This window comes from Triturus cristatus, chromosome 8 (assembly GCF_964204655.1).
Source record: "Triturus cristatus chromosome 8, aTriCri1.1, whole genome shotgun sequence".
Taxonomy (NCBI): domain Eukaryota; kingdom Metazoa; phylum Chordata; class Amphibia; order Caudata; family Salamandridae; genus Triturus; species Triturus cristatus.
This window is the reverse complement of record NC_140591.1, coordinates 2,900,265-2,921,009: the sequence shown is the minus strand read 5'-3', so window position 1 is coordinate 2,921,009 and position 20,745 is coordinate 2,900,265. Positions and strand designations below refer to the sequence as shown.

Below are 20,745 nucleotides of genomic sequence, written 5' to 3'. Positions count from 1 at the left end.
TGCGCTATCATGCTGTGTCAACCATGGTGAGTGTGTTTTCTTTTCTTTTTCGACTTAAACCCTTTTGAGGAAAACGACTTTGACTAGAGTGTGTTTCTGCCCTTTTTTTGCCTTTAAAGTCCTTCTAATGCTTCTGTCTTGCAGACCTAAAGCTGTTCCTACCATCTCTGCGGCTACCCTAAAGACGCTGTCTGTATATCCCTTCCTCCTGCTCACGCCGCGTTCTGACATCACGCCTAGTACCTTTCCCTCAATTCCCAGCACACCAGGGGTGGTGTAGTTCTCGTCCCTTTCCCCTTGGGACCAATCGCCCATACTGTGGTAGTCTGTGTGGAGGATTGGTCCAGAGGTGAGAGGGGTGGCTCTCTTCGTTTCTGCAGTTCCTGGTTTTCAGGTGAGTGGGGGTTGTAACACTTTTGAGGTTCCTGAAGCTGCCAATGTCCACCAGATAGGTGATGTCCCCTTTTTTCAAAGATGGGATAGGGTCCACTCCATTTGTCCTGGGGAGCCCTAGGGGCCCCAGGCTCCAATACCCAAACCGTCTGCCCTGGTTTGAACTCCACCAGTGGAGTTTTTTGGCTATACCTGAGCTTCTGGAGCACCTGGCTATCTTCAAGATTTTTGATTGCTTTTTTCATGTGCTCAGCCAGGCAGGAATTAAGGCCAAGCATATAATCCACAATGTCTTGTTCAAGCTCTTTGAGAGACCTCTCCCATCCTCCCTTTACAAGACACAATGGTCCCCTTACAGGATGACCACACAGAAGTTCAAAGGGGAAAATCCTATTCCCTTCTGTGGCACTTCCCTGTAGGCGAAAGGCAGGCATAGCAGTAAGACATCCCACCTCCTTTTGAGTTTTTCAGGGCATCCACCAGTCATACCTTTCATGGTCTCCTTAAATCTCTCAACAAGGCAATTGGTTTGTGGGTAGTATAGGGTACTCACTCTACGTTCCGCCCACATGTGTTTTAGGTACCCAGATGTTTTAGGTACCCAGACATGAATTTTGTACCTCTGTCTGAGAGCACCTCCTTTGGAAAGCCCACCCTGGTAAAGATACCAATGAGGGCCCTAGACACTGCAGTAGAAGTAGTAGTCTTTATGGGTATTGCTTCAGGATACCTGGTATCTTGATCTACTACTACCAGTATGAATCTGTTTCCTGAGGCTGTTTGAGGGTCAAGGGGACCAACAATGCCAATCTCTACCCTTTTAAAGGGAACCCCAACCAGTGGAAGTGGAATTAAGGGGGCCTTTATGTGTCCACCCGTTTTGCCACTGGCTTGACAGGTAGCACAGGGATTACAAAACACCTTTACCTTGTGAGAAAAACCTGACCAGTAGATGTGGTTCACCAACCTACTCCAAGTTTTGGTCTGGCAAAGATGCCCAGCTAGAGGGATGTCATGGGCCAATGTGAGGAGAAACTCTCTAAACTGCTGAGGCACTACCACTCTCATAGTGGCACCAGGTTGGGGTCTCTGGCCTCAGTGTAAAGGAATCCTTCCTCCCAATAGGTCCATTGGGAGCCACTGACATCTCCCTTTTCCGGATCAGCAGCTTGCTATCTCAGGCCTTCAAGAGTGGAACAGGTTCTCTGCCCCTGGCACAGATCTTCCCTAGAGGGCCTCCCTGGGACCAAGAGCTCTGCCGTGTAAGACCCAAGTTCCTGGGTCTCAGTTCCCTCTGGTGCTGACAGGTATACTCCCTGAGACCTGGTCTGGTGTCTGTTTAGAAGCTGGTTTCCCAGTCTTCTTGCTCTTGGAAGATTGGTCAATAAATCTAGGCTCCAACTCTTCTCGTTCACCTTCGTCTCTGCCCTGTGCTCTAGTTTTTATGCACACCCATTCACGTATACTCAGCATCGATGCAGGGGATTTCTTTTGACCTCAGCCACTCTGAGAACTCCAGACCATTGCCAAGCAGACACTGTAAAGGGATTGCAGAAGATTTCCCACTCTCTTGTGGCCATTAACCCCTTCCTTTTCTAAGGATACCATTGCCATGGGATGTACCTTAGACTGATTATCAGCATTGAGGACTGTATATGTCAAGCACCGGATTCTCCGCGGAGGCAGAACATAGCAAATTCACAATGCCCACTCCCCAGAGCCAACCGCTTATATGCAGCTGCTCCAGGAAGGGGAAAAGGGGATTGGGACAGAGAAGAGACACTCGAGCTGGTCCTGGCTCCCTCTTCTTACGACTCTGCTTGGCGGTTGCAGGAGGTCCTAATGCACAGAGAAGATATAACTTCAGGACATCCTAAATAGACCTTCCCTTTCTAATTAATCTCAATTACATTTGTACTCCCCCCCCTACCAGATTCAGCTTGAGCTCTTGCTCCTCTTCTTTCTCTAATATGGTAGCATCAGCATGAGGTATTCTGGAACTGAAGGTACCTAATGCACATAGGGAAATACAATGCCAAGATTAACCTCTTGACCCTTCCTCACTAGAACAGGCTACCCATATACACTGGATTTTTCCTACCTAAAATGATTGGTGTTAATCTTTCAATAATACTGCTCAAAAATAGGTAGGCACAGTTATGAAATAGTAAGTTCCTTGAAGGAGTAATCCTGTCTCCTGATAGAGTCAATGTCTCTCTTGAACTGTTATTTCAATACTGGTGCAGGTAAATGATTCCTGAGGAATTCCAAGCGCAAAGCTTCACAGAGGGAGAACGCGCAAAAAGGTACAAGTAAGGTAAGAGAGGGAGGACAGAATAGGTAGGAACACCAGGAAGGAAGGGAGAGTAAAGCTTGGGCTGGTGCGCTATACGTTCGCTCTGCTGCCGAAAGCGCTCACTCCAACTGCTGCAGAAATGTACAGTAATATGCGGCTTACTGAGAAAACTGCTGAATGAGCGCGAGACTCGCAGGACCCGCACTTGATTCCCTGGACACTGGTGCTCGACGGTAAGTCTACCGGAGCTTGGCAGCAATGAAGACAAGCTGAACTTCAAACACTGGAACAGATGTGGAGAGTTCAAGTGCAGTTCACGGAAGGTGAATTCACTCGAAACAACTAGTTCTGGACTCTCCGTGACTAAGAGTGGCTGTGGGAAATTACTTGACTAGGGGAATAAATAAGGAAGTAATTACACCCTCCAAGAACTCTAAGATAGTCTTGGGACTAACTAGGAACAACCTAGATATTCCGCTTCCCAATAAACATTATTTCTGGGAGAGTGTCTGAAAACCAAACTTCTCTTTATGACTAGCAAATTGAAGTGCGCAGTGGAATGCGCACCCTCGCAACTCGAAATCTCGAGTCTCACGAGATTTCGTAATTCTACCCAAACAATGCACTGAAACTAAGAGAAACTTGGTGGTCATCTTAGAGTGTGTCTACTCTCTCACGTCAACCCACAGATTGATACAAGAGGGTTTTACAAGGACTCTGCGCATCTTACCCAAACTCTTTCCCAGGGTAATGACACTTGCTTGATTCCTGACAGTATAGGTCTCACCAGTCAAGTGCTGGTATGAGGAAACCTGTTGCTCTGCCACCATGGTGACACTGGCACCAGTGTTTCCCAGTGCCTCAACTCTAAGCCCATTGATATGTGTTTTTTTTCTATATGTCTCCAGGTTACTGGGCAAGACAGCCAGGGCAGCTACATCTACCCCACCCGCTGAGACTAGAGGATCCTCAGTGGATCTCTGACATGGTCATGGCTCACCTGGGATCCCATCTGGAGAATCACCACTGCATTTACTGCACTAGAGGCATTCTCTTTATTACAGCTAGGGTTTCCAGTTCGGTGTCCAGTAGTTCTACAATCATAACGCCACGCCTTCTTGGGATCCCAGTTCTTACCCTGGTGCCCATCCTTAGACTGTGAAGAGTTTTACGGCCCAAAACTCCTGAGCAGATGTTGGGTTGCTTTTGAAGACTCTTTGTTTTTATCGTTTGTTTGATCACTATCTTTCCCTTGGGGGTCTTTTTCTTTTGGTCACCCCCACTAGTGGTAGTTTTGGTCACCCTTATTTTGACCCAGTGTAGAGGATGGCCTCACCGAGGCCTACTGGTGCAGGGGCTCGCCCTTATTTGCGCACTAGTCTTTGGACCAACAAATAGAGATTGGCACGGAAGCTGTAATATCAAAACAATAGTTTATTAAAACCTCATGAGTGGAAGTGCATCTATACAGAACCCTTAGGCAATGTATGAGGTAGTACAAGGGAGTGCAGAAACGGTGGGTCTTTTATACCCACTTTGTAGCTGAGCAAACACAGGAGCTCAAAAGGAGGCGGTACAAGTGTACACAAGAATAGCTATTCACATACAAGTCTAACAGAAAGTACTTAGTCAACAAAGTGGGAGGGGAGACTAAACTGCTCACATCAGTAAGAATAGCCTGACAGTTACATACTAGGACAGGTGCATTGGGAGTTACAGGCCTTTCTGAGCATGCGCAGTGCTCAGGCTCAGTGCTGCAGGAGCGAACTATAGACGGTTATTCTAGCAAAGCACAAGGGTAGGCAACAGTGAAGACGGAAGAAGCACATGGCGAGCACATGGTTAACTATAATGGCTGCCAAGAACAAAATGGCTTCAGCTCATGCTAACGGCGATCTCTGCCAACTTCCACAGACGACCCTTTCAGCATTAGCTGAAGACATCTATGATCTGGAAGGGACAAAGTATACATCCTGTATATCTATCAACATCATTTGATTAACTTCTTGATCTAATACACATTGGGCATTCACATTCTGAACGTTACGCTGGGCAGGTATACAAGCAGTGATACAGAGGGAACAAAGCATTGGACCACATTGTATACAGAGGCAGCATGTCAGCAGGATTGCAAATAACATACATAATATTGTCAACAGTTTCCAGCCCCAGGTAGTAAACACTGTCCATAGCCAACCGGTTAAAGTCCATGTTCCGATATCGGGGTGAATCTCAGCAGCTATTTTATGCAATTTAGAGATTGGGCGTGATCAGGGATGTATACACAGCAACTGCTCCCGATGACATGCACCACCACGATCTGCAAGGACAACATCGAGGACCATTCGATTTTGGAGTGCCACGATTCTCGCAAACTGTAACTCTTCAGTAGTGTTCCCAAGTGCCATAGCTGTCTGGTTGGTCTCAGCTTCTACGACACGTGTCAGGCGCCTGATCTTTCTTCTGTTCAAGGCGGCACCAACAAAGAACAACCACCCAAATTGAAATCAACATATTGCTGCAGGGCAGTGTCAATCAGATCCACCTCATCATGGTTTATTGTCCTCCATGACCTGCTCTTGGAAATGTCATTGTATAGTTTATTGTCCTGGTGATAAGATGCAGGAGCTAAAAACAAAAAGGAAACATAACAGGTCCCTGACCAGCCAATGGGTAGATACGAAATATGAATTATGCGATGACATGAAACTACTGTTGTTTAGTCCAGTAATGTTCAATACTTGGCTACAATAACACTATTCACGCACAAGTCTGCTCGAGCTCTAGTAATTGATATCACAGTAGGTCTGTTACCCTTAACAGTTCGAGTGTTTGAGAAAACACAGCGTGTAGAGGAGTTTCCTCGGTGATACTCCTCCATCTCCCACATAGTTCCTTTGGCCTGTGGATATTCTTCCTCATCAGGGTAACAGGCTCTGTTCAATTGGGCATTCAATCCACCTACATAAGCTTCTTCAGAAGCCCATAACAAAGCAAACCAAGCTTGGCAGGAACCATTGTGTGAAAATGGCAGAGGAATGAAAGGTGTTCCTCCCTTTTTCTGATGAGCTGGCATCATTCCACACACCCAACAGTTGGTAACATTCGTAGCATTATGAGTGGGATGCAACATCTGAATGAATGTATTATTGATTCCTCAATGATCCAAGTTACCACTGCCAAAACAATCACAACAAAAGAAAATCCAGACGGTTGCTCAACCAGTCTTTTCCAGCAATGCAGTTTCTCTCCGGGGTCGCAGTTGATAGCAAGATGCACCAGGGATCGTGTGGTCAGGGAAGACTTCCTCATGTTCTTCAGGTGATATGGCTTGGCCTCTCTCTGTGTCCAGGATATCTCGATGGTCGGTAAGTGCAGCAGGCTCCACAAGGGCAGTTGGCACTCGCTTGCAGTGGCTGGAATGCACCCAGCTCCGCTTGTTGGTCACTCGGACTGCAGTTCTGGTGGCCAGGAGCACCTGCTCAGGACCTCGCCATCTCGGTTCCAGGCTATTCAACCTCTAGAAGACCTTGACCATTACATGGTCGTTGAACCGGAGATCATGGCCATCACCTCGCGAACTGTCAGGAAGAGCTTCTTGAACCTGTTGATAAATAGAAAGCAAGCTGTCAGTCAACTGTGACAGGTAGTCACTCATCAAGACACAAGTTACATCATGTATGGGGCGTGGCTTAGGAATCCCCCAAATATTCATGGGCCTTCCAAACACCACCTCATATGGTGTAAGGCCAGATCGTGTATGTGGCACCAATCTAATGGACAATAATGCCAAGGGTAGTGCATCAGGCCATTTCAGAGATGTGGAAGCCAGGATTTTAGCCAATTTAAGTTTGAGAGTAGAATTGCATCGTTCCACTAGCCCTACTGATTGTGGGTGGAAGGCAGCATGAAACTTCTGTTCAATTCCTAATCCTTTCAAGGCATACTCAACAACTTGCCCAATGAGGTCCGTTGTCATGCCACAAAAGTCTGCAAACACAGAATCTAGGAAAGAACTCCTTTAAAAGCACATTTGCTGTAGTAAGAGCTGTATTGTCTTTCATAGGGTACGCCTCTATCCACTTACTGAAGGCACATACCACTACTAGGACATATTTTAGATTATTACAGCGTTCAAGCTGGATGTAATCTATTTGCAGAACCTCAAAAGGTGCAGTTGGTGAGGCAAACCCTCCTGCTGGAGTTCGTGTTCCCTTTCCAGGATTATACTGGAGACAAATCAAGCAGGACTGCACTATCTTTTTAGCTGTGCCGGCAATTTCTGGATGATCCCAAACCTGCGTAAGCAACTTCGTTATTGAGGATGCTCCAACATGTGCCGGCCCATGTGCCATGTGAATCATAGGATGTAAATAGGCTGTGGGCAATCCCCATTTAGTCATGTCTTTATTTCTCCAACAGCCCTCATCATCCAATGCTCCCTCCTTAGACCATTGCTCTAGTTCATTTGCAGAGGCAGATTGCTGCATATCGAGCACTTCCTGCCAGGCATCATACCAACGTTCTGCCTGTGACTTCACCATGTACATAGATGTGGTGCTTCGCTGCATTGCACTTTCGTGGGCTACTTGATCTGCGAAGGCATTGCCATGTCCTATTTTATCTGTCACTTTCTTGTGTGCACTACACTTAACAATCGTTATTTTCTTAGGGTATGTCAAGGCAGTCAGGAGATTATGCACTAATTCTCCATGCACTATTTGCGTCCCATGTGATGTAAGAAAGCCTCTTTCCTTCCAGAGTAACTCAAAATCGTGAGCCACTCCAAAGGCATAGCGGCTATCAGTATAGATGTTAACAGACAAGTCAGTACTAAGTTCACATGCCATCGTCAATGCGATCAGCTCAGCTGTCTCAACTACCATCTGAAGCGTTGTGATTGCATATGCAGCTGATGTCGTGCCATCCGGTAATTTCAAACACGACCCATCAACCCATAATTCACCATCATCATTTGAAAGGGGTGTATCTTGCAGGTCAACACAACCCTTTGTCTGCTCTTCAGTAAGGAATATACAGTCATGAGACTCTTGTGACTGAGATTGAGTAGCTGGGTATGGCAACAAAGTAGCCGGATTAAGAGTTGAACATCTTGTCAAGGTGATATGAGGGGCCAAAAGTCTCAATTCATATCTTGTCAAGCGAGCACTAGTTAAATGCTGCGTTTTGGTTTCGTTCAAAAGGGCATCAACTGCAGGGGTACTAACACAAGCAATCTATGTGACAAGACTATCCCCTCACTCTGACGTATGGACACAGCCGCCGCTGCCACTGAGCGAAAACACCCAGGCAACGCACTAGCGACTGGATCGAGGACAGCTGACAAATACGCACAAGGGCGCTGCTTATCACCATGTGTCTGTACTAAAACTGAGAGAGCAAAACCATCCCTCTCATGTACATAGAGTATGAAGGCCTTAGTGTAGTCTGGAGTGCCTAATACTGGTGCAGAACATAGAGCTTGATGCAACTGTTGGAAAGCATTCAGGCATTCAATAGTCCATGGGAGGGGCATTGGAGTGTCTTCAGTCAAAAGGGCCAACAAGGGTTTAACAATATGTGAAAATCTAGGGATCCACTGCCTACAGAAAGAAGTAAGGCAGATCAATGCACGAACATCCTTCTGAGTACTGGGCACAGGCATGTCTAAAATAGCTTGAATGTGGTCTGATGTAAGTGCACGTCCCTCCTTAGACAGGAGGTGACCTAAATAGGTAACCTGCTGTCTACAATATTACAATTTCTTCCAGGAAACCTTGTGATGATGTGATGCAAGAAAGGAAAGCAATGACAGTGTTCCTTATTCACACTGCCTGCTCAGGGGTATCAGCTGTCAACAAGATGTCATCAATATATTGTATGAGAGCCACCCCTGTTAACACAGGGAAAGAATCAAGCTGTCTTTTCAATGCTTGACTGTAAATGCTAGGACTCTCTGTATATCCCTGTGGAGCTCTACAAAATCTGAAGGATCGATTATTCAAAGTGAAGCCAAACAAATATCGGCTGTCAGGATAAATAGGTATCGAGAAAAAAGCATTCTTCAAATCGATCACAGTAAATGTAGTTGCAGTCGGAGTAACCATGGTAAGGAGTATCGTGATGTCAGAGACTACCGGGTATTGGGGCACTACGATCTTATTAACCTCTCGCAAATCAATGATAGACCTGTATATTTTAGTATCTGTATCTTTCTTCAAAATGGGAAGGATAGGACTATTACAAATGTAGTTTTCTTCCACTACTCCTACTGTAATCAGATCTTGAACAATATGTATTAGTGCCTCTTCACCTCCTCGAGATAGTTTATATCGAGGCAGTCGGGGAAATGGGGCACCCTCCTTCACTTGAATATGAACTGGTGGAATAACCATTTGCCCCACATCGGTGTCTGATGTAGCCCACAAAGTGCTAGGGCGTGATGCCAAGGCAATATCTTCTCTAATAAGACAAGACTTCTCAATCATAGGATAGTAATCATTCAAAATAACATGCATGCCTTCTGGGAAAACAACGTATCGTAGACCGAAAATGTTTGAGCATATTGAGACCCACAATATTGTCCGGCGTGTTAGGGGAAAGCAAAAATGGACATGCAGCAGAAAATTTATCAACATGAACTGCAAGTGGTTGTGACCGTGGGCTAAGGGAAGGTGTCCCATCGAATCCTATTGATGTGATTGTTAAGCCAGACAGGGGAGCCCTAGGAACCAATTGTTTAGACAGGGCGCTACGAGTAGCTCCTGTAGCAACCAGAAACCGATCAGTAGAACCCAAGATATTTGCATCTACATAGGGACCCTTCTGATCTACTGGGACTTCAACTGCTTCCTCACCCCATCCTAGGCATTCCTATGCATAAATAGAATCCTTACAATCATTGGTCGAATAAGCAGACATTTGGAATTGATTTTGCCTGTCAAAAGTATTGGAAGAATTTTGAGTGTGCTCTACTGCTTCAAACCTAGTACGATTATCCATGCCTCCCCTGTCCATACCTCCTCTAATTCCTAAATTCCCTGGGTGGCTTCTCATTTGTCCTCTACCACGCTGATACTGCTGACCTCGCAAAAGTGGACACTCAAAGCACCAATGTCCAATCTCCTTACAATAAGCACATTGATCAGAAGACAAAGTAGTTCTAGGGAAAGAGGGTTTGTTAGGGCGGAACATCGCACGTCCACCTCTACCACCACCTCTATAAGATGAACCATAATCCTGAGCTAACATAACCTTTGTTTTTAAATCCTTCGCTTTTTTATCCTCGTTACCCTTAGCTTCCAATTCCTGACGTTCATAATACTGAGCCATAGTCAAAAGAGAGACTGGGGAAGACGTAGTCCATGAACTCTCGCTGGCCTTTAGGCGACTAGCTATCCCTGGCAACATGTTTGGGACAAATTTGTCGACAAACAGATGCCTACCTGTGTCATCTGTCAATGACTGGCCACTAAAGTCATGGAATGTCTCCTCAAAACGCGTAAAGAAATCAGAAACCGACTCATCTGGTTTCTGCATTCAAGATGCTAGTATATTCCAATCTATCTTTTTAGTAGGTATGAAAGTTTTCAAATTAACTATTATAGCCTTTGGAAGGTCTAAAATCTCTTGTTGTGGTTTCTGTGCAGGTTCCCTTTCTGCATCTATCCTCTCTAGTTCCTTCCAAATATCCCCAAAAGCAGCATGATCATCTATTTAACGAATAGAGCTCCATATATCAGGAGGTAAAATAAGCCCAAAAAACATGTCAATATCAGGCAACGTCATAGTACAAGAACTAATAGCTCCTTCAACTTCTTCATAAAAAGCAGCCGGATTTTTCTGCGGGTCAGGCAAAGCAGCTTTGAGAGCCATGACATCCGGTCTACTCCAATGAGTATAGACCCAATTGTAAACAAAATATCCCTTCGCATCAGTTGAATCTTTATCGCATCTGTTCCCGCACCCCTAGGAGGGACATACAAAGGCGCAGCTTCACGCATTGGTTTCCCATGAGCTACAATAGCCTTATCTGTCACTGGATCTTCATCATGTAGCGCGGGGGACTGAACTGTTTGTTCAACTGTAGCAGTTGCCTTTTTCTCCTCTCGCAAACAGAACGCATCAGTTTGTAGTTTAACCACGCATCTAATTAGATCGACCACCTGAGAAGAGAGAAAAAGACCGTCACGCAATTGTTTATGATCAGTTTTTATATCAACAGGCTCTAATTCTTTGGAATGATTCCTAAAACTCTCAATTACTTCTCCAGTAAACGACTCCGTAAAATACAACTGCTCTGATTCTGGCCATTGCTGAATACTTGCTATGATATCTGGAGCAGAAGCGGTACCACGAGCTGCTTTACGAGCAGCAGATCTAAGAGCGGCCACACGGTCAGCGGTCAAGAAAGAGCGAGCTCACCGTTTACCTTCTGAATTATTATTATTATTATTTGGAGTTTTATACCGCGCACGGTTACCCTTGGGCATCCCAACGCTATCAATAGATCGGAGCAGCACCCAGCGCATGTCATCTCAAACCGGGAACAGGTGAGTTTTTAATAGTTTGCGGAAACGCAGAGTGTTGGTTTCTGCCCGCAATCTGAGTGGAAGGGAGTTCCAAGCAGAGGCCGTATTCACTGAGAACCTTCTTCCTCCGGTACGTGCTCGCCTTACTCTATAAGACTGGAGAAGAAATTTATGATCAGAGCGAAGAGCCCTTGCTGCTTTATAAGGTTGGATCATGTTCCTCAGGATCGCTGGGCCCTTCCCCTGCAGACTCTTCTGTGCCATGCAGAGTGCCTTAAAGGTTACTCTTTCCCGCATCGGGAGCCAATGCAGTGCCATCAATGCTGGTTTAGCAGACTGCCTTCTGGGGACATTAGTTAGCAGTCTGGCTGCTGCATTTTGCACCTGCTGCAACTTCTTGAATGTGGATTCCGGAGCACCCAAGAAGAGTGCATTGTTGTAAGCCAGCCTAGAGATGATGAGCCCCTGTATAATCAACTTACGAGAGGTCTCAGGGAGGAGTGACAGAATCTTGCGGGCTGACCGGAGCATACCAAAACAGACACCAGCTGTCTTTTTGGCGTGTGTTCTAAACGTCAGGTCTTGCTCCAGCCACACCCCAGGCTCTTAATCTCCTTCTTTGGGCTGGGAAGAGCTCCCATGCAGTCAGGCCAACTACTGGGAGACAGGGAGACGGAAGACTGACCTAAAATCATAAGCTCGGTCTTAGAGCCGTTCAATTTCAGGGATGAGTTACACATCCACCCAAACACTGCCTCCAGGCAGGAATGAAGCGCCGCTGGTTGCTTCTCTAACTGAGAAAGCCCCACCACCATCTGCGTGTCGTCCGCATAGCTGATGATATTGAAGCCGAACGGAGACACCACATCCTCCAGGGAGGCCATATATACATTAAATAATGTAGGGCTCAGCGACGAGCCCTGGGGAACCCCACACTGGAGGGCGAAAGGGGGAGACTTCTCATTTCCTTCCCAAACTTCAAATGACCGTCCTCCTAAAAAGGAGGCAAGCCATCCCAGAGCCTTCCCTGTGACACCCAGCCCTTCCAGTCGCTGGAGTAGTACCTGAGGATTCACGGTATCAAAGGCCGCACTCAGGTCCAGGAGGATCACTGCCACTGACCCTCCTGAATCCAGAATGCATCTGGCCTCCTCCACCACGACCAGAAGGGCGGTGTCTGTGCCCTGTCCAGGCCGGAATCCCGTCTGGGAGTCCCGTAGCCGGCCATTAGCCTCCAAGAAATCTGTCCCTTTCTGATCTAAAGAGGATTTATCGTCATCAGAATCATCCTCGGGGGCAGAGGGAAAGGTATAAGGAGGCGGAGATCGATCTAACAAAATTAATCATCCTGAGGTTGATTAAGTAGAGGATAGAGAGGGCGCCGGACAGGGTATTGGCCATTTACCTTTAGTCTTTATTTTTCAGTTCCTGCGCTTTCGCGTAAATGTTTTTGCGCTGCTCTTTTTCTACTAAAGCTTGCTCTTTCCTCACTATCTCATGCGCTTCTTTCTCCCACATTCGTACACAGTCAAACATATCTTGTCCATTTTTACGCTTGAACACACACTGTTCCATATACTGAATCTTTCTAAGATCAAACGACCCATTTATCGGCCATCGCAAATCAGAATCCTTTTTAGTGTATTTATTCCACAGTGCGCTATACATTATGAAAGAAATACCGTTTTTAATGTACATATACCTATTTGGTGTCCCCTCAGGGGGAGCCAGCTGACTTCATTCTAGATCCATATTGGTACCTCCAAGAAAGCAACACATTCTACAAAGTGTGCTTGAAACAGGCATGCCAAAAATATTATAGCATATATAATATTATAACAAAGTGGCACTTAACACAAATTGTACCGTTCAAGGATTCAAAATTTTGAGAAAAATCTCCACATTACCTGCCTATATAAATTGCAATTGATATATATCCAAACAAATCCAAGATTTTGGCCAAACAAACAAGAAGTGTCACATCAAATGACCTTACCAAGCAAAAGTCTTCAGCCTCCAACTGCCAAGCTCTGAATCGACCAAATGGTCTCTGCCAGACGAGCGCCAAAGGGATCTCAGTCGGGGACCGGCACCACCTGGAGGGTCAAATCAGGAAAATCGGAAAAACACTTTGGCCTGCCAGGACAAGGGTCACCTCACACAGTGTACATCTGCAGCGAGATTCCAATCCTCCGTCGAGACCACTCCTTCGGGCATCCGAGTCGCCGACGAGTCCCACGTTGGGCGCCAATTTGTAGAGGATTGCCTTACCGAGGCCTACTGGTGCAGGGGTTCGCACACTAGTCCTTGGACCAACAAATAGAGATTGGCACGGAAGCTGTAATATCAAAACAATAGTTTATTTAAAACCTGATGAGTGGAAATACATCTATACAGAACCCTTAGGCAATGTATGAGGTAGTACAAGGGAGTACAGAAACTGTGGGTCTTTTATACATACTTTGTAGCTGAGTAAGCACAGGAGCACAAAAGGAGGCGGTACAAGTGTACACAAGAATAGCTATTCACATACAAGTCTAACAGAAAATACTTAGTCAACAAAGTGGGAGGGGAGACTAAACTGCGTAAATCAGTAAGAATAGCCTGACAGTTACATACTAGGACAGGTGAATTGGCAGTTACAGGCCTTTCTGAGCATGCGCAGTGCTCAGGCTCAGTGCTGCAGGAGCGAACTATAGACGGTTATTCTAGCGAAGCACAAGGGTAGGCAACAGTGAAGACGGAAGAAGCACATGGCGAGCACATGGTTAACTAAAATGGCTGCCAAGAACAAAATGGCTTCAGCTCATGCTAACGGAGATCTCTGCCAATTTCCACACGAGTGGTCTGCTTTCTTCCCTAACTCTTGAGGAGAAAGTGGACATAGGTCTACCAGGTACTGATGTAACGTCTCATGGTGACAATTACTTAACAGATGCCCTTTCATAATTAAATTATAAAGCCCATCATAGTCATACACCTCGTTACCTTTCAACCAGCCACCTTGTTTTTTTAATGAACAGTCTACAAAATCCACCCGGCACTGATTCTGGGTTTTTCAAGTCTCCCTGAACCTGATCCTGTACTCTTTGAGGGTGAGTCCAAAGCCCTCAATCAGGGTACCCTTCATTTGGCTCGTTCAATGTCAAGAGCCTATCTCAACATTTACCAGAGAGCAGGTCCCAAAGGAGAGAACGCCAATTCTTCTGGCCGACCTTCCTTGCTTTACATGCTCGCTGAAATGCTGAAAACCATGTTGATGTCATCACTTTCTGAATATTTGGGGACAATCCCTTTGGGGATTTTAGGTTCAAAGGTTTCCTCTCTGTCCCTATGAATTATATTGCTGCCACCATTTATGGGTGTTAAACACATACCTGCCCTTTCCCTTTTTATGAGCAGTATTCTGTGCGCCAGGGTTATTCTTCGGGCCACTCTCTCAAGCTGAAGCTCTTCCTCCGAGAGATCTTCATCATACCTAAAGCAACCTGAGCCATCCTCGCTGGAGGCAGGTACCCTTGGCACACTGGGATAGTTGGAGGGTACATGTACCACAAGCTCTTTTTCGAGTTGAGGCGGATAGGAGTCCTCCTCACTGTCACTCCCCTCCCCCTGCTTCACAAATTTGGGTCCTCATCAGCTAGATGAGCTTATTCATACTCTTTCAAAAGCTTCTGAAGCTTTTCAGTGGTAGGGTGTGAGCCAGTTTTGATTTGTTATCCCTTACAGAGGCTTCTTAACTGGAAATATTACATATGCAAATAAGGGGTCAAGTCAAGCTCCTTCTCCACAGCCTCTTTGCTACTCATTATTTCACTAAAGTTGGGACCTTTTTGGAGAGGTAAAAAAAACTAACAAATATGTTTCGTCCTAACTATAGTATTTATTTATTTATAAAGTTTTATATAGTGCAAACATGACCCAAGCGGGTATCAGAGCACTTCACAGAAGAACAAGGATAACAGAGAGGGAGGCAATGACAATGCAGGATAAATGACTAAACAAGAGTACTGAAGTATCGGAAGTTTTGAATTCTAAAACAATTTTAAACTAAAGGGACTTAGCCAAGGCAATTTTAGAAATTTTGAAAAAATTGATCAATTGGAAAAAGGTAACTAAAAGCAATTTTAGGATTTGCTCGTGTGGTCACTTACTGACAGAGTGGTATCAGCAAACGCAAAGTTGCAGACCCCACCACTGATCCACCTATCTAGGATGCTGGCTCTCTATATAGTGTGATAAAAAGAAGCACACTGTGCAGAGTCCAGTGAGTCTCTCATTGGGTGACGGAGGCAAACGTAGATAATACTAACGCTCTATTTGTGGTAGTGTGGGCGAGCAGTTAGGCTTATCAGAGGGTAGAGCTAAGCATTTGTTGTACTCACGGATCCAATAAATGAGACACACACTCAAGAATAAATCAGAGACCAATTTAGACAAGCATTGGCGTAGCCAATAGGTCTCGCCTTTGGGACCTTTTAAGTGTTTAGATAGAGCTATTGGCTATGCCAATGAGTTAAAGTTATGTTGTAGAAAAGTGTGGCTGCTGTCTAGCATATTGAAAATTGTAATACATTTTTAAAAATGTGTTGGTTCCTCTGGTGCACTTTGACAAGTGCAATTTTCTACATTTATCACAATTAAAACCACTGACAATGTGGACTACATATGGATTAAACAAACCTTGGAGTAAGTTTGAGCACGTTAGGAGTTGCACAATTTCACAGGAAGCAGCAACGTGTGGTAAAACATGGATGAGTGGAAGCTCTCAAACACACCAATGATGGACCTGTGTGCCACAAGTGAGCAGGAAGGGCTCATTCACAATGTTCTGTACAATATACTCCTTATACAAGACTTACCACGGAATATAAAAACTCCTACTTTAGTGCCAGAGATAAAACCCTGACGTGGACACTTCTGTTTATCATTTGTGAACTAGTAGACCAAGGGTGTCCAATACAAGGGGGGCAGCTCTATGCTACATTTTTGGACCTAAATAATGACTTTGTAAACTGGTCACATCAAGTGTCGTTGTATGTACAGTGCCTCCGATGGTTGGGGCTTTAGACATTAATGAAGTAGCTAGTAGGGCTGGATTGCATGGAATAGTCCAATAGAAGCCACACCTAAACAATGAAAAAGAAAGAGAATGAGGAAGTGGTAGAATTACGCTGTGAAAAGAAGAGAAGTATAAGAAAGAGAGAATAAAAGTAAAAAAAGAACTAAAAAAACCTTGAAACTGCCCAGTTGTGGTTAAGTTACCAAACCATAATCCACGCCAACTGCACACTGCTTCTCGCTTTACACATGGTGTCACTAAAGTAATTGTTGATGGCATTATTGATAACATCACTTGAAATACTTAACAACAAAGTGTGGTATTAAATCAAATGTTCAAGATGACAGAAGAGCTTGGCTAACACAGTGATTACCTTCCGAGCAACGGCAGACTGGGCTCTTACCATGTTGTTCTCCTCGCCTTCTGCATAATTAAATACTTGGAAGGTCCTGAAAGTGATACATATTGTCTATGCTAATGCTTGTTTGGTTTGAGAGTGAGAGAGTTAGTTAGTGATTGTGTGAGAGAGTTAGTTGTTTAGTGAGTGTGAAAGTGAGTGAGTGAGCTAGTTAGTTAGTGAGTGTGTTTGAGTGAGAGAGTTAGTTTGTTAGTTAGTGAGAGTGAGAGAGTGAGTGAGGTAGTAAGAGAGAGTTTGTTAGTTTTTGAGAGAAAGTTAGGTAGTGAGAGAGAGCATTTGTTAGTGAAAGTTATTTTGAAAGTGAGTTAGTTAGTTATTAATTGAGAGTGAGAGCGTTAGTGATTTAGAATGAGAGACTTAGTTAGTGAGAGAGTTAGTGAAGAAGTGAGAGTGAATATGTTTATTTTTTTATTGGGGTATAAGTAATAGGAGGTTGAAGGTTAATTAGTTAGTGCGAGTGAGAGTTAGTTATTGAGAGAATTAGTTAGTGAGTGTGAGATTTAGTTAGTGTGAGAGTGTTAGTTTGTTTGTTAGTTAGTGAGAGAGTTATTTATGCAGTTATTGAGTTAGTTAGTTAGTGCTAATTACGGACTCACTTATAAGAGGGATTGAAAGGAACTGCTTAGTCCCCTGTAGCCAGAAATGCAGAGACAAAAACTGCCCCCCCACTAACCCGCCACCTACACAGGCACACAACGGAAAGGTGCAGCACGCTTGCAAAAGTAAAAACTGCTGCATTCAAAAATATGTGCGCACTCAATGCTCTCCATATAAAAGCGACATTTCTGTTTGATGTTAGTCACCCCAAACGCTTTCTCCTGTCATACTTTGAAACTGTCTGTGGATGACATTAACCTATTCTTCAGAGAATAGAGGCATTGTGTTTATAGAACTGTTTTGAGGCACGTAAAATAGCAAAATTAACAAATATATATCTTCGCCACGCGCTTGAGATGAGTAGGTTTAATGTATATGTAAGGTATTTGCGTTATGCTAAACCATTAGTTAGTGGCGATGCTTGTCCGGTGCCGCGGAGATTGTATTTTACATGAATAGATCGTGAAATACAAGGTAATTTTTAGTAAAAGCGCAGCAAGTCAGTAAAATATTTATTTTGCTTCCGAATTAATGAACAGACTAATAAATGTGCTATTGTTAAGCGCTCAATTCGAGCTATTTAGTTTTACAAGCTTGGTTTATCTTTTTCCACTGCGCCAAATCCTTAACAGTATTCCATAACGTGTTCTGCATTCAATTTGACTTACTTTGGAAACGTTCCTTTCGAGGAACTTACACAATCTGAAAACATTTTCAAATTCTCTTAAGAAAAAATATCAATATTTTCTGAATAGACAGGGGAAACATTATTTTATTCTAGTTTTCTACATGTTCACGATGTATTTATTTTTCTCTTGAGTCAATTTATGGCATTCGTGCTAGTGTGACTATGATTTTTGTATTTGTCCTATGATAAATGAACTCGTTTTTAAGAAAGAATGAAACAGTTAATATATAACTCTAGCTCGAAGTATTAGAAACCGCCTATAGTTCACCAAAGGTTTATTATAACACAGCCGTGTTCGGGAACCCCAGCCAGCGTTACATTGCATCTTTCATTTACTTTCCTTCACGCAGTGATTCTTCTCGGTGCGCGCGTCTGTGTGTCTATTGTGTTTTCATGCTGTGGTGTCCAGGGCCACCAGGCATTGTCAGGGTGCTAAGTGGGGCTGCTGGTTCCTTTGCAGGCAGCAGCAGAAGGGGTTTCCTCAGTGGAGAGGGTGCACACTATAGAAACAGGACATCCACGAGGGTGCACGTAAAAGCAAAATGTTTTAAATCTGCAATCAAGAGGCAAAGAAATTAGGGACATTTTCATGTAAAAGATGAAAGCCTTGCTACTTACAATGTGAATTCAAACTTGAGTCTTGCGTATCCCACATCACATACAATTCCAAAAAAACGTAACACACGTTGCCCTGTTCTATTAACAGATGTCAGTATTAGAGAGTATAAAAGACCTCCTTTTTGACAACTGCTAGCGGGAGCGTGAGCAGCGGAGCAGCCATGCTAATTAAAAAAAAAAAAAAAAGATGGTCGGTGCGCCGCTGCTGTTTTAAAGCACTCGTGCTTGTGCTAGCTTGCCCCTAGCGGGAGCAGCGGCACACAACCATGCTAATAGATGTTCGGCGCGCCGCTGCTCGCTCCCGCAAGGTGTATGCCACCACGAGCACGAGTGTGCTTGAAAAGGAGATGACCGATTTCTAAAGGTCATCTCCTAGCGCAGCGCATGCGCGCTGCCTAGGCGAGACCTAAAAAATAACAGTTTTTATATATATATTTTCAAACCAGAACTACATTCACAGGTAAGTACTGAATTTCTTATGAATTTGTCAAAGATTGCAAATAGTTCAAAGTTGTTCGCAATTACGCACCATACATTCCAATGGGAGGAAAAAGCAGGTCGGTAAAGTACACAGCACAGACAGTTTTGGGGGTTCACTTTCAGGGTTTGGAGTAGCAAGAGGTCAAGGTCCAATGTTCTACCAACAGTTTATCAGGTGCGTTCTGAATTCTGCCCAGAGCAGGGTGTTGGTGGAGTTAGTAGCTGGCACGCTACGAAGAAGGGCGCCCTCTGAAAAGAGGCTGCACTAGGGGACTTGCAAACAAGTCAGAGAGTTCCCAAACAGAGGCTGGGGTCGCAAGGGCCTTAGGGAAACAGGGGCACAGCCGGTTTGTTGCTACCCAGGCCAGGTGGGCTGGGTGCAGAGCAGGTTGGTTGGCCGGGCCTGATGCATAAAGGTGCTCCTTGCAGTCAGGGGTCAACAGCTGGTAGGGGCAGGTTCAGGACTGTTTGGCCACTCACAAAATGAGCCTCAGGGGGCCGAAGTTGCTCAATGGCTGCTGGGCTCTGGTACAGTTGGAGTCCTGACTGGAATCATTGATGTCAGTCTTTGTTGCAGGGAGTATGGTACCCTGGGGATTGGCGCCTCACAGTTCTGGTAGGTCCTGGTGTCTCCACCCATGGTGGGGAGACAGATTTGATCTCCCAGAGCATGGGTGCCTCCTCCTGGTTGTTTGCTCTGCCGGTCAGGCCAGGGAGATGCAAGTCGGTGGACAGACACTGCGGTCTTGGTGTCTGCATGCTCCAGGGGAGTTCTCAGTGATTTGCGAAAGCAGGTGGTCCTCTGTGGTACTTAGGGGCCACAAAGCATCAGGATGAGGCAGTTCACCACAATTGTCGAGCCTTGAACCGTCAGGCAGGGTTTTGCGCTAACGGTCTGTAGCAAGCACTCCGTTCTCAGGTTCAGCAGCTCTTCTTTGTCCTCTTCATCTTTAGGTCCATCAAATCTGAAGTTCTGGGTCAAGGGGTGCCACCTAAATATTCAATTTAGGGGCGTTAAGGGGAGTAGCAGGTAGTAGACAATGGGGTACCTATCTTTAGGGCCTATATGACCATAACCTTCACCCTGATAGGCTAACTCTCTCCAAACCAATATGGAGGAATCTAAAAAGTGGGGTCCGGATCAGCAGCCCCACCGTAGTGGTGGTGCTGGCTAGGTGTGGGCACACCTCCTAATCTTACTAATTTTCCAGCCTGTCCTCCTGCCAAAAACTGGGGTCAGGAGAGGGGGGTTGGCATCTTCCATTAGCTGGAGAGGCCTGGGTCGCATTTCAAAGGCATCATGGCCTTTGCAGCTTCTCACCCAGGAAAGCAATTCCTGCTTGGAGGCGTGAACACCTCCACCCAGAGCAGTCTTTATTCCCGGTATCTGAGAGTGAAGGCTCTCACCTCAGGAGGCCAGAAACATGTCTAGTGATGGCAGGCTGGCTGAGACCAGTCCGCAACCCCACTAGAAGTCAGTAGGTTTTGAGGGGGCGCCTCTAAGGTGCCCAGTGGGTGCATTTATTAAGAAATCTGACACTGGCATCGGTGCAGGTTTAAGATGAGATTTTAGGTACCAAACATCTTGGGGTACAGTGAAGCCATCATGTAGTTGGTGAACTTGTAATGACGAGTGTCCAGCCCATGTTCTCTCTATGGCAT

General features: G+C 45.1%; 1 long non-coding RNA gene across 1 annotated transcript in view; it reads right to left on the bottom strand.

Moving 5' to 3' along the window:
* Nucleotides 1–4,104: 4,104 nt before the first annotated feature.
* The window catches only part of LOC146799815 (uncharacterized), a 49,556-nt gene continuing 32,915 nt past the window's right edge, over nucleotides 4,105–20,745 (bottom strand). The window contains exon 3 of the long non-coding RNA XR_014967589.1: nucleotides 4,105–6,293. This is a non-coding gene — a long non-coding RNA (uncharacterized LOC146799815). The remainder of the gene's footprint in view (nucleotides 6,294–20,745) is intronic.